Below are 9,504 nucleotides of genomic sequence, written 5' to 3'. Positions count from 1 at the left end.
TTTGTGAAAATCAGCTTCAATCGACATAGATTAAGTTTTGAAGCTTAGGCCAAAACCCTTTTTTCTTTTTTTTTTTGTGTTTGTATGCAAACTGAAATTGACTCTTCTCTTTTTTTCTTAGGTGGAAACTTGGCATTAGTTTTCCCCTCTCAGGGGATGCGATTTTTGTTGTCTTTTTTTTGGTTATGGCCAGTTGAAATAGAGTGTTTATGGTAGTTTTTTTTTTTTTGGGTATTTGGGTTTTTTGTGGTGGGTGGATGGTGATAGTAAAAATGTGGTATTGGTGATGAAAGATGGTTGTTGGTGGTGATTGGGAGTGTTGGTTCCAAAAGTTCAGGCAAAGGGCTATGTTTTAGGGTTGTTGGTGATGACATTACAAGTGGAAATTGTTATCTATATTTTTTGTTTAGGTAGTTTTAGGCTGGCCTTAGTGGTGATAGGTTTGGAAGTGATGGATGGAATGCTTGGGTTCCTAGCGAGGCCTTGGTAGGGTTGTGGATTGTCTCTGCTTTTGGTAACCAATTAGCATCAAAGGTTGTAGGGTAAAAGTTAAGGGCTCGTGAAAGAAAGAGATGGTGTTAGGGTGTTGGAGCTTAGGACTAATGGAGAGGGTATAGGCACGTGGCAGTGAACGTTTGGCACTAGTGATAAGGGAAAATTGGTTTTTAGTTTTTTTTGTCGTTAAGGTTCCTTTTGATTGAGAGTTCAAATTGATTTTGTAGAGAGCTAGGATTGACAGTAAATGTTTGGTGCATAGGGGAGTTAGAATTGGTTTTGTGGAGGTGGAATTGACAAGGTATAGTGCATAGAATAGTGGGTGGCCAGTAGTGGTGCCATGCACAGCACCACATTCTTTTTTTTTTAATTTTTTGATTAATTATTATCAATATATTAATAATTAATTATTAATAAATTTTAAAAAAATTAATAATTGAGGCCTAATCCAGAAGATCTAGATAAATTTTGATGTCTACACTTATGCTCTCAAACTTCTTTCAATCTTAGCTATTTTAGAATAGCCTTGTAAATAAGGCATATGAGCTGGAGTAGGCATACCATATACTACTTCATAAGAAGTAGAATTAATGGCAGTGTGATGGCTGATGTTATACGATTATTCTACCTAGGGATCCATTTCACCCATTCCTTAGGTTTCTCCCTTGTTATGCACGTAATGTATGTCTCCAAACATCTATTCATCATGTCAGACTGTCCATCAGTCTAATGATGGTATGAAGTTGACAATTTCAGCTTAGTACTTAGTCATATAAATAATTACTTTCAAAAGAGACTGGTGGAGATCTTATCCTTGTCTGAACAATGCTGTTGGGCACCTCATACAACTTATATACATAATCCAAGTAAAGCTGTGCCACTATGATGGCAGAATAAGGGGATAGTGTGGGATAAAATGACCATATTTGCTCAATTTGTCTACTACCTCCATAATCACCTCTTTATTAAATGACTTAAAAAGCTGTTCAACAAAATCCATATAGATATTTGATCAGATTCTTTCTAGAATTGGAAACAGTTACAATAATAGTAAAGATGCTATTGTGTTGTACTTACACCATTGGCAAATGGCATATTGTCTTACAAACATTCTAACTTCCTTCTTCATTCCCTTTCAATAAACTACATTAGCTAATCCAGTAAACCACACTAACTTCCAATAGACTTGGATGCAATACAAAGTAGCAGCTGTAACTAATCCAGTTGTAACAACTAATCAATAGACTTAATAGAATTTAAATGGTATTAAACTTATTGGACTGAACATGACAATTTGGTCCACAAACCAAATTCCTATTGACTATGAATTCACTTGTGATAGTTACCTTTGATGAATATAATAAAATCATCAACTAAGCATAGGTGAGTAAGCTGGATGCCTTTGCATCAAGGATGATAGGAAAAAATACCTCTAAAGGTAGCTTTGTTTTATAACAAAGACGGTACCTTCGTGGTAATCACAAAAAGATTATGGTGATAAAGAATCTCTTTGCCAAATTCCCTTTGTTTTGAGGAAATAACCGAATAGCCTTTATTAACAGTTAAGGAAAATTTTGATTTGGTAACACAGACTTTGATCTAACGAAGAAACTAGTTAAGAAAGCCTAAAGCTTTGAGCACAGAGAACAAGAAATTCTAATTGAAAGAGTCAAAAGCCTTACAAAGGTTGATTTTTATAGCACATCTAAGGTAAAAGATTTTCTTGTGATACCTTTTAACCAATTATTAGGCCATATATTACATGCTATATATCTCTTTTAGCCATAAGTGCTTTGATTATTACTAATAATATAACTAATGCTACTCAATTAAACCATTATCAGCTGAAGCTCTTTTGTGAAAATACCAAGTTCCAGTAGTTAAAATTTTAGAAATACAGATAAGGAGAAAAGAAAAAATAAAGATATAAAAAAATTCTATAATTAAAAAAATGGGTGTAAAATTGTATTTCTTAATGTAGCCACCTCTTTTTGTAATCATTCTACAATGATTTTTACACCGGCTATCAATTCTCCAATAAAAATAACTAACATGTTGACTCATATATACTAACTATAAAAAAAATGACTACTAAATGATTTAGATAATTGGGCCCATATAGCCTTTTTCGATTCAACTTGTAACTATTACCTTCCCCTCGAAATAATCCTTGTCCTCAAGGATTGAAGTAAGGAAACTTTTTTTGTAGCTCACATAATCCTTCCCAGGTTGTATCTTCTAGATAATTGTTACTCCACTGTACTAAAACTTTTGTGATTGCTTTATCTCTTTTCTTACTCAGTCTTCTATCTAGAATTATCATTAATTCCTTAGCCACCATTCCATTTGCTTCAATCATAAGAAGATAAAGCTATGTTAGAACATACCTAATGTGTTTCTTCAATTGTGAAACATGAAAGATAGGATGAATTTTGGCTCTAATAGGTAATTACAATTTGTTGGTGATATGTCCTATCTTCTCCAACACCTTATAAGGGCCAAAATACCTAGTGGCTAACTTAAGGCAAGACCTATTGATGACAAATTATTGTTTGTATGGTTGGAACTTAACATAAACTGAATCACCTATCTCAAATTTCCTATCGACCCTGTGTCTGTTAGCTTGCTGCTTTATTTTATTATGAGCCATATCCAAATAAAATTTCAAAAGTTTGATTGTGGCCTCCCTCACCTGCAAGCTTCTATCCACTTCATCCACTTTAGAATCTCCAAGAAGATATGGTCAATGAATAGGATCAGGTTGACCATAGACTACCTCATACGGTGTAGTCTAAATGGAAGTATGAAAACTAATGTTATACCACCATTTTGCCAAAGAGATCCATCTGGACTAGTGTTTAGGTTTTAAAGACCTTAAGTGCTACTAACTCTTCCAAAAATAATTGTTATTAGAAAGGTGCATACCCTAATCTTATAATACATTTAGCACATATAAACACCCATGAAGTTCGATCACATAAAGTTGATAGATACGACCAACCTTTGATCTATCAACAATCTCCTCTTAGCAATACCACTAGGACTTGAACCTTTAACCTTGGCTCTGATACCACTTTTAGGACCTCTGACGCTACCAACTCTCCCAAAAGTAATTACTATTAGAAAGACGTATACCCTCACCTTATAGTACATTCAGCACACATGCACCCTTGGTATTCAAGCACATAGAGTTGATGGATGCAACCAACCTTCAATCTGCCAACAATGGCCAACATCTTCTTTTCATAAACAAATAGTGCTTGATATATAGAAGATAAAGCTTTGCTAAAATAAGCAATTGGCCTACCATTTGGACTCAACACAATACCAATTCCACAACTTGAAGCATCTAACTCAATCATAAAGGTTGAGTTGAAATCTAGTAGTGCTAGAACAAGAATTGATATTAGAGTTTGCTTGAGCTTCTCAAAAGCTATTATTGCTAGTTCTTGCCAATTAAAGGCATTTTTCTTTAATAAATCGGTCAGTGGTATCATAATAGTTCCATATCCCTTAATGAACCTATGATAATACCTAGTGAGGGCCAAGAATCCTTTTAATTCTTTAACAAACCTAAGCACTGGCCATTGTTTAACACATTCAACCTTAGTGTTGTCCATAACAACTACTCTCTTGCTGATCCATGCCTCAAATACTTTATCTAAATAGCACCAAAGTCATACTTTGATAGCTTAACAAATAAATGGTTGATAACTAAGACATTAAACATTTGTTGTAAATGTGCTAAATGATCATTCTAGCTTAATGAATAAACCATGATATCATCAAAAAACACCAATACAGATTTTCTAAGGAAAGGTTGAAATACACTATTCATCACTTTGAAATGAACATGACCAAAAAGTTATAATACCCTTGGTAAGTCTTTAAGGCTATTTCATGAACATATGTAGGATCCATTTAAATCTAGTGATAACTAGATCTAAGATCTAGCATAGAGAACCCGTACGCTATAGATAATTAATCTAACAACTCCTTTGCTAAAATAATGGGAAACTTATCTTTAAGTGTGATATTGTTCAACTACTTGTAGTCTACATAGAGCATTCATGAGCCATTTTTCTTCTTCATTGGTGCCACTGAAGATGCGACTGAACTGTTAATGTGTTTTATAATTCCAACCTCTTTCATTTCTGCTACTATTTTCTCAATCTTTTTTTTTTCTTAATACAATTGGGTACCTGTAAGGCTTAATCTTTACATGTTGATATTCATCTATTAAAGCTATTTTATGATCATGAGGCCTTGATAAAAGTAAATTTGTAGGTGTCTTAAATACCATAAAGTATCATAGTAGTAATTCTTGTAAATCATGTGGTAAATAAGTTTATCGATTAAACTGATGTAACTCATCTTAAGCTTTTGAAACTCCAATACTAGATATCATCATTAGTCCACTTGTCTTACTACCTACATTAAACTTAGCAAACTGCTTGCTTAGCCATATATATCTAGCAGCCTTTATTCCTTACAACTTGTACTAGTTGTTAGCTACAGCAAATTACATGGTCAGCAAGGAAAAATCTCATAGAATAAGCCCTAGTGTCTAAAGCCATTACACCCCAAATACTGCTTCACAACCCATCAAAGGTAGAATAAAGAAATCAATATACTGGACTAGTCCTTGAACCTCTCAAGTTAATGCTTTACATGCATCCTAAGTTAATAATTTGTTACCATTAGCTACATGACATTAATTCCACCAATCTTTTAAGTACTATATCCCAATTTCTTAATCAAGGATTGATCAATGAAATTATGGGTACTTTAAGAGTCTACCAAGAACACTACTGATTGGTTATTGATTCGACCATATAATTTCATGTTCTTATGACCTTCAACTCCAATTAAAGCATGTAAGGATATGACATGCCTATTCTGTAATTCATGGCCTTTTTCTCTAATCTCCTCCTGATTATCTACACAGTCACAAAACTTTTTAGTATCATTACTATTGTCTTTCCTTTTCTCAATAAAAATTTGGTACAATTGAGCCTTAACATACATGTAGCCTGTATAAACTTAATCCTACACCATATACAAAGTCCTTTATTCCTCATGTTATCTATTTCTTCACAGATTGGTATTTTGATAACATTGGATTTTATTAGAGTTGACTCAAGTTTATTGGTTATGGTTTTATAGGTATTTGTGGGGGCTATTAATTTAGTAGGCTAGTTGGAATTTAAGAAGAGGTTTTTTAGGGTTGGCAATAGTGGGGGTAATGTAGATTTAGAGGTATAAGGATTATTATGGGATATATGAGGGGTTGTTATAGGATTTTTGTAAGGCATATAAAGTTTTTTGGGCACATTGTGTATTAGGGACTCCATTTGTTTAGCCAACTAGTAAGCATCGCTTAAGAATTTAGGATAAAACATTCTAATAGGCTTAGAAATCTTAGGCTTCAAATTTTTCAAAAATATATTGAAAACATTATCATCAGAATTAGAGAGTAAATTCATTAAATTTTCAAACTCTTCATATAATTTACCAACAGTATTATTTTGCTTCAACACTATTATTTCTAACATAGGATCAAAGAACTCAGTTTTAGCAAATCTAGTCTTCATCTTGTCATAACGTATAAGTTTGGAGACTCGATCACTAGATGTAAAAATTAAAAATCATGAAAACATGAGAAGTCACTGTCAATCTTTTTTAAAATGTGATTGACCGCTCAAAAATTTTACCATTTTAATAAAACTATAAAATGAGTTTAAAGCTTGACTAAAAAAATAATTTTGGTCTACAAAAACAAGATTAGGTTTGGGAGTCAATTACATGTAGGGAAGGATTAGCACTTCTATAATGCCCATAAAATTGGTACCAATTAATCATGAACTATTTATAACTTTGGACAAAAATGATTTTTATATGACATTTAATTAGAATTCCCTTTATTTTTTTAGAAATAAAATTAAAAAAAATCTTTATTTAGAAATGCTGTGAAAATCTCTAAATTAAATAAATATCTTAAAATTCTTCGACATAAAAGAAAATTTCAAAGATAATCCTTTTCATCTAAGATTTATCACAATATTTTTTTAAAAATAAAAATAATATTCTTTAAAAATGATAATTATCGATGACTCTCTAACATTTAGGCAGAGTACCAAAAATTATAAAAATAATATTCTATTTTCTTTGCCCTTTTATTTTTAAAGTTTCCTGTTACTTTCTTCCTTTGTTGCCTTATGCCTTTTCTTTTTTGGTTACCTTTTTTCATGTTGTCGTGCCTCCTCCTTTCCTTACTCACGACTCTTCTTCCCTTTTTAGTTCTATTTTTTTCTACTACTCTTCCTGCTTTGCTACCTTATGCCTCTTCCTTCTTTTTTGGTTCTATTTTTTTTTGCTACTCTTCCCCACTGCTTGTTCCTCTTCTTTCTTTTTTATAGTTTTTTAGCGTGCCCTTTTTTTTGCTAGTTGCCTTTCAGTTTTCACATTCTTTCTCTTTTTTTTTTTTTCAATTTTCTATTTACTTCAGCCTTTTTTTCATGTTGCAAAACCCATTGTTTTTCCCATCACACTCTCTATATTGCCAGCATGCCTCTATACATTTTTTTTTATCCCATTCAAGCAAGGTTTTAATTGGGCTAAATGAGCCTATTTTAATCGTTATATCTTGGGCTTTAAAAAAGAAAATGGCTTATAGGCCCTTTTCATTTTATTCTTTTTTTGGCTTTAGTTTTTTATTTGATTGGGCCAAGCCTTTTTTTGTTTTATATTTATTTATTTATTATGTTATTAGTTTTAAATTTTTTAATTTAACTTTTAAATTTAAATTTTTTAATTTTTAATATCGTAATTATTATTATTTATTTTATTTTTTATGTTTGATGGCCAACAATGAACCATTAATGAATTTTTAAAGATGGGCTTCTTTATTAGGTCACTTTAGGCATTCATTTGAGCCAATGCAATAAGCCTCATTATGAAGTCCACATTGGGTTTCATACTGAAACATTTAAAATGGACCTTGTAATAGGCTCGAAAAGTGATGATCAAAGCCCAATCACAAAAATAAACTCAGATTACAACAATAAACCATCATGGACAAAATTAGGTATTTACACATCTTAATAACATAAGTGAGCCAGCTTACCTCTTAAAGACTTCTTTAATTCTTCATGAACCTCTGATGCCGCTATGAGGTTCGCCCTTCCAAATGCATAATCACAATCCTCACTTTCTCATTTTCTCGAGTTTCAATTAGTTTTAAAAAACTGTTCGATCTTCAACAACCATCCCTTAAAATCATATTCAGAAAATTTAGGCATTCTAACTTAGAGTATTTGGTTGGTACCCTTACAAATCCCTTTGGTTCACTAATGGGAAAGGGTCTATAAGTAATGACCCTGCTACCTTCCACATCACCCACAACAGATTTTTATTTTCTATCTGATAGTGTTATTGAATCTCCCATATTAACTTTTTTAAGTTAACTTAGCCTACTATTCGTGATCTTCTCAAACATTCCACATATTTTTTTTTTGTAAATGAATCAATCTTATCATTAAGCTGCTTAATAGAGGTGTCAAATTTAGCCTCCAACTTCTCTAGCTCTTTTTGCATCTGGCCCATGTCTCTCTGCAACCTAGTTGTCATATCCTTTATCTTTGCTAATCCGGAGTTCTGATACAAGAATGATACTACTCAATTAAACCACTCTCAGCTCAAGTTTTTTTGTGAAAACTCAAAGTTCCAATAGATAAAAGAATTAGAGATAAAGAGAGAAAGAAGAAGAAAGATAAAGAGAAATTCTACAATTTAAACAATGGGTGTAAAATTGTATTTTTCAATGTAACCACCTCTTTTTGTAGTCGTTTTGTAATGATTTTTATATCAATTGTCAATTCTTCAACAAAAATAGCTAACATGTTGACTCATATATTGATTGTAAAAAAAATAACTACTAAATGACTCAGATAATTAGGCCAATATGGTCTTTTTTTATTCAATTTGTAATAATAACGCAGATGTTTCTTCAATCTATTAGCTAGGATTCTTGCAATGCATTTTTAAATAGTGGTGCAATAAGAGATCGATATGAAATCAATCAGAGTATTTGGATTTTGAACCAATGTGAGAATTGCATTGAACACGGGGAACCAATGACTGTTGTGAAAGAATGATAAGATGGCTTTTATGATATCATCTCCCACTATATGCCAAGTAGTTTTAAAAAATAGGCCATCTAACCATCCAAACGATAGGCTTTCTAATCAAGTAGAGAGAAAAAAACTTTTCTGACTTCTTTTTCATTCACTACAATTGAATGGGAGTCTCGTAAATCATTCGACAAAGATTTCCCCAAAATGCTTTTTAGCATCTTGACTGAGTATATGTTTACCTTATTATCAATAGAACCAAAAAGCTACTTATAGTAGCAGATAGCTTCAATAGAAATGGAATCCAAGAAATCGAGTTTATTGCCATGACTGTCATGAAGGAGATTAATTAAGTTGAAGGCTCTTTTGTATTTGGCAACTTTGTGGAAGTAGCCACTGTTATGGTCCCCAGCTTGGTGCCCAGGGATTTAAATAGTAGTTGCGGTCAAATTTTTTGTCACATTACATTTATTACGTTTTCAAATATAACAAAGATCATTACGACCATTGGGGTCATTGCAGTTATAAATTTTTTTAATTTTGCATAATTTGTTATAAAATATAATAATTATAATTATAATAATAAAAACTCTTATTTAATGATTTTTAAAATAGTTTATATACTATATTTTTTATTTTTTAAAAAAAATTATTCACAATTTTAGTTAGATTATAATAAAACATTCATATTTGGTTTAGTAATTACTTGAGCCAAGTTCATATTCAATATTAATTCTAAACAAATCAAGATATTAACAAAACATAATATATTAAATACCAAGCATCTATATTTAATAAAATTACAAACTTAAAAATATAATAATTTCAAATTCTATCAACTATAACTATTGATATATATTTCAAATTTTACCACATG

The sequence above is a fragment of the Durio zibethinus genome, chromosome 27 (assembly GCF_047325235.1).
Source record: "Durio zibethinus cultivar Kanyao isolate XHJ-2024 chromosome 27, ASM4732523v1, whole genome shotgun sequence".
NCBI classification, from domain to species: domain Eukaryota; kingdom Viridiplantae; phylum Streptophyta; class Magnoliopsida; order Malvales; family Malvaceae; genus Durio; species Durio zibethinus.
The sequence above is the reverse complement of the archived record's forward strand: the minus strand, read 5'-3'. Positions refer to the sequence as shown.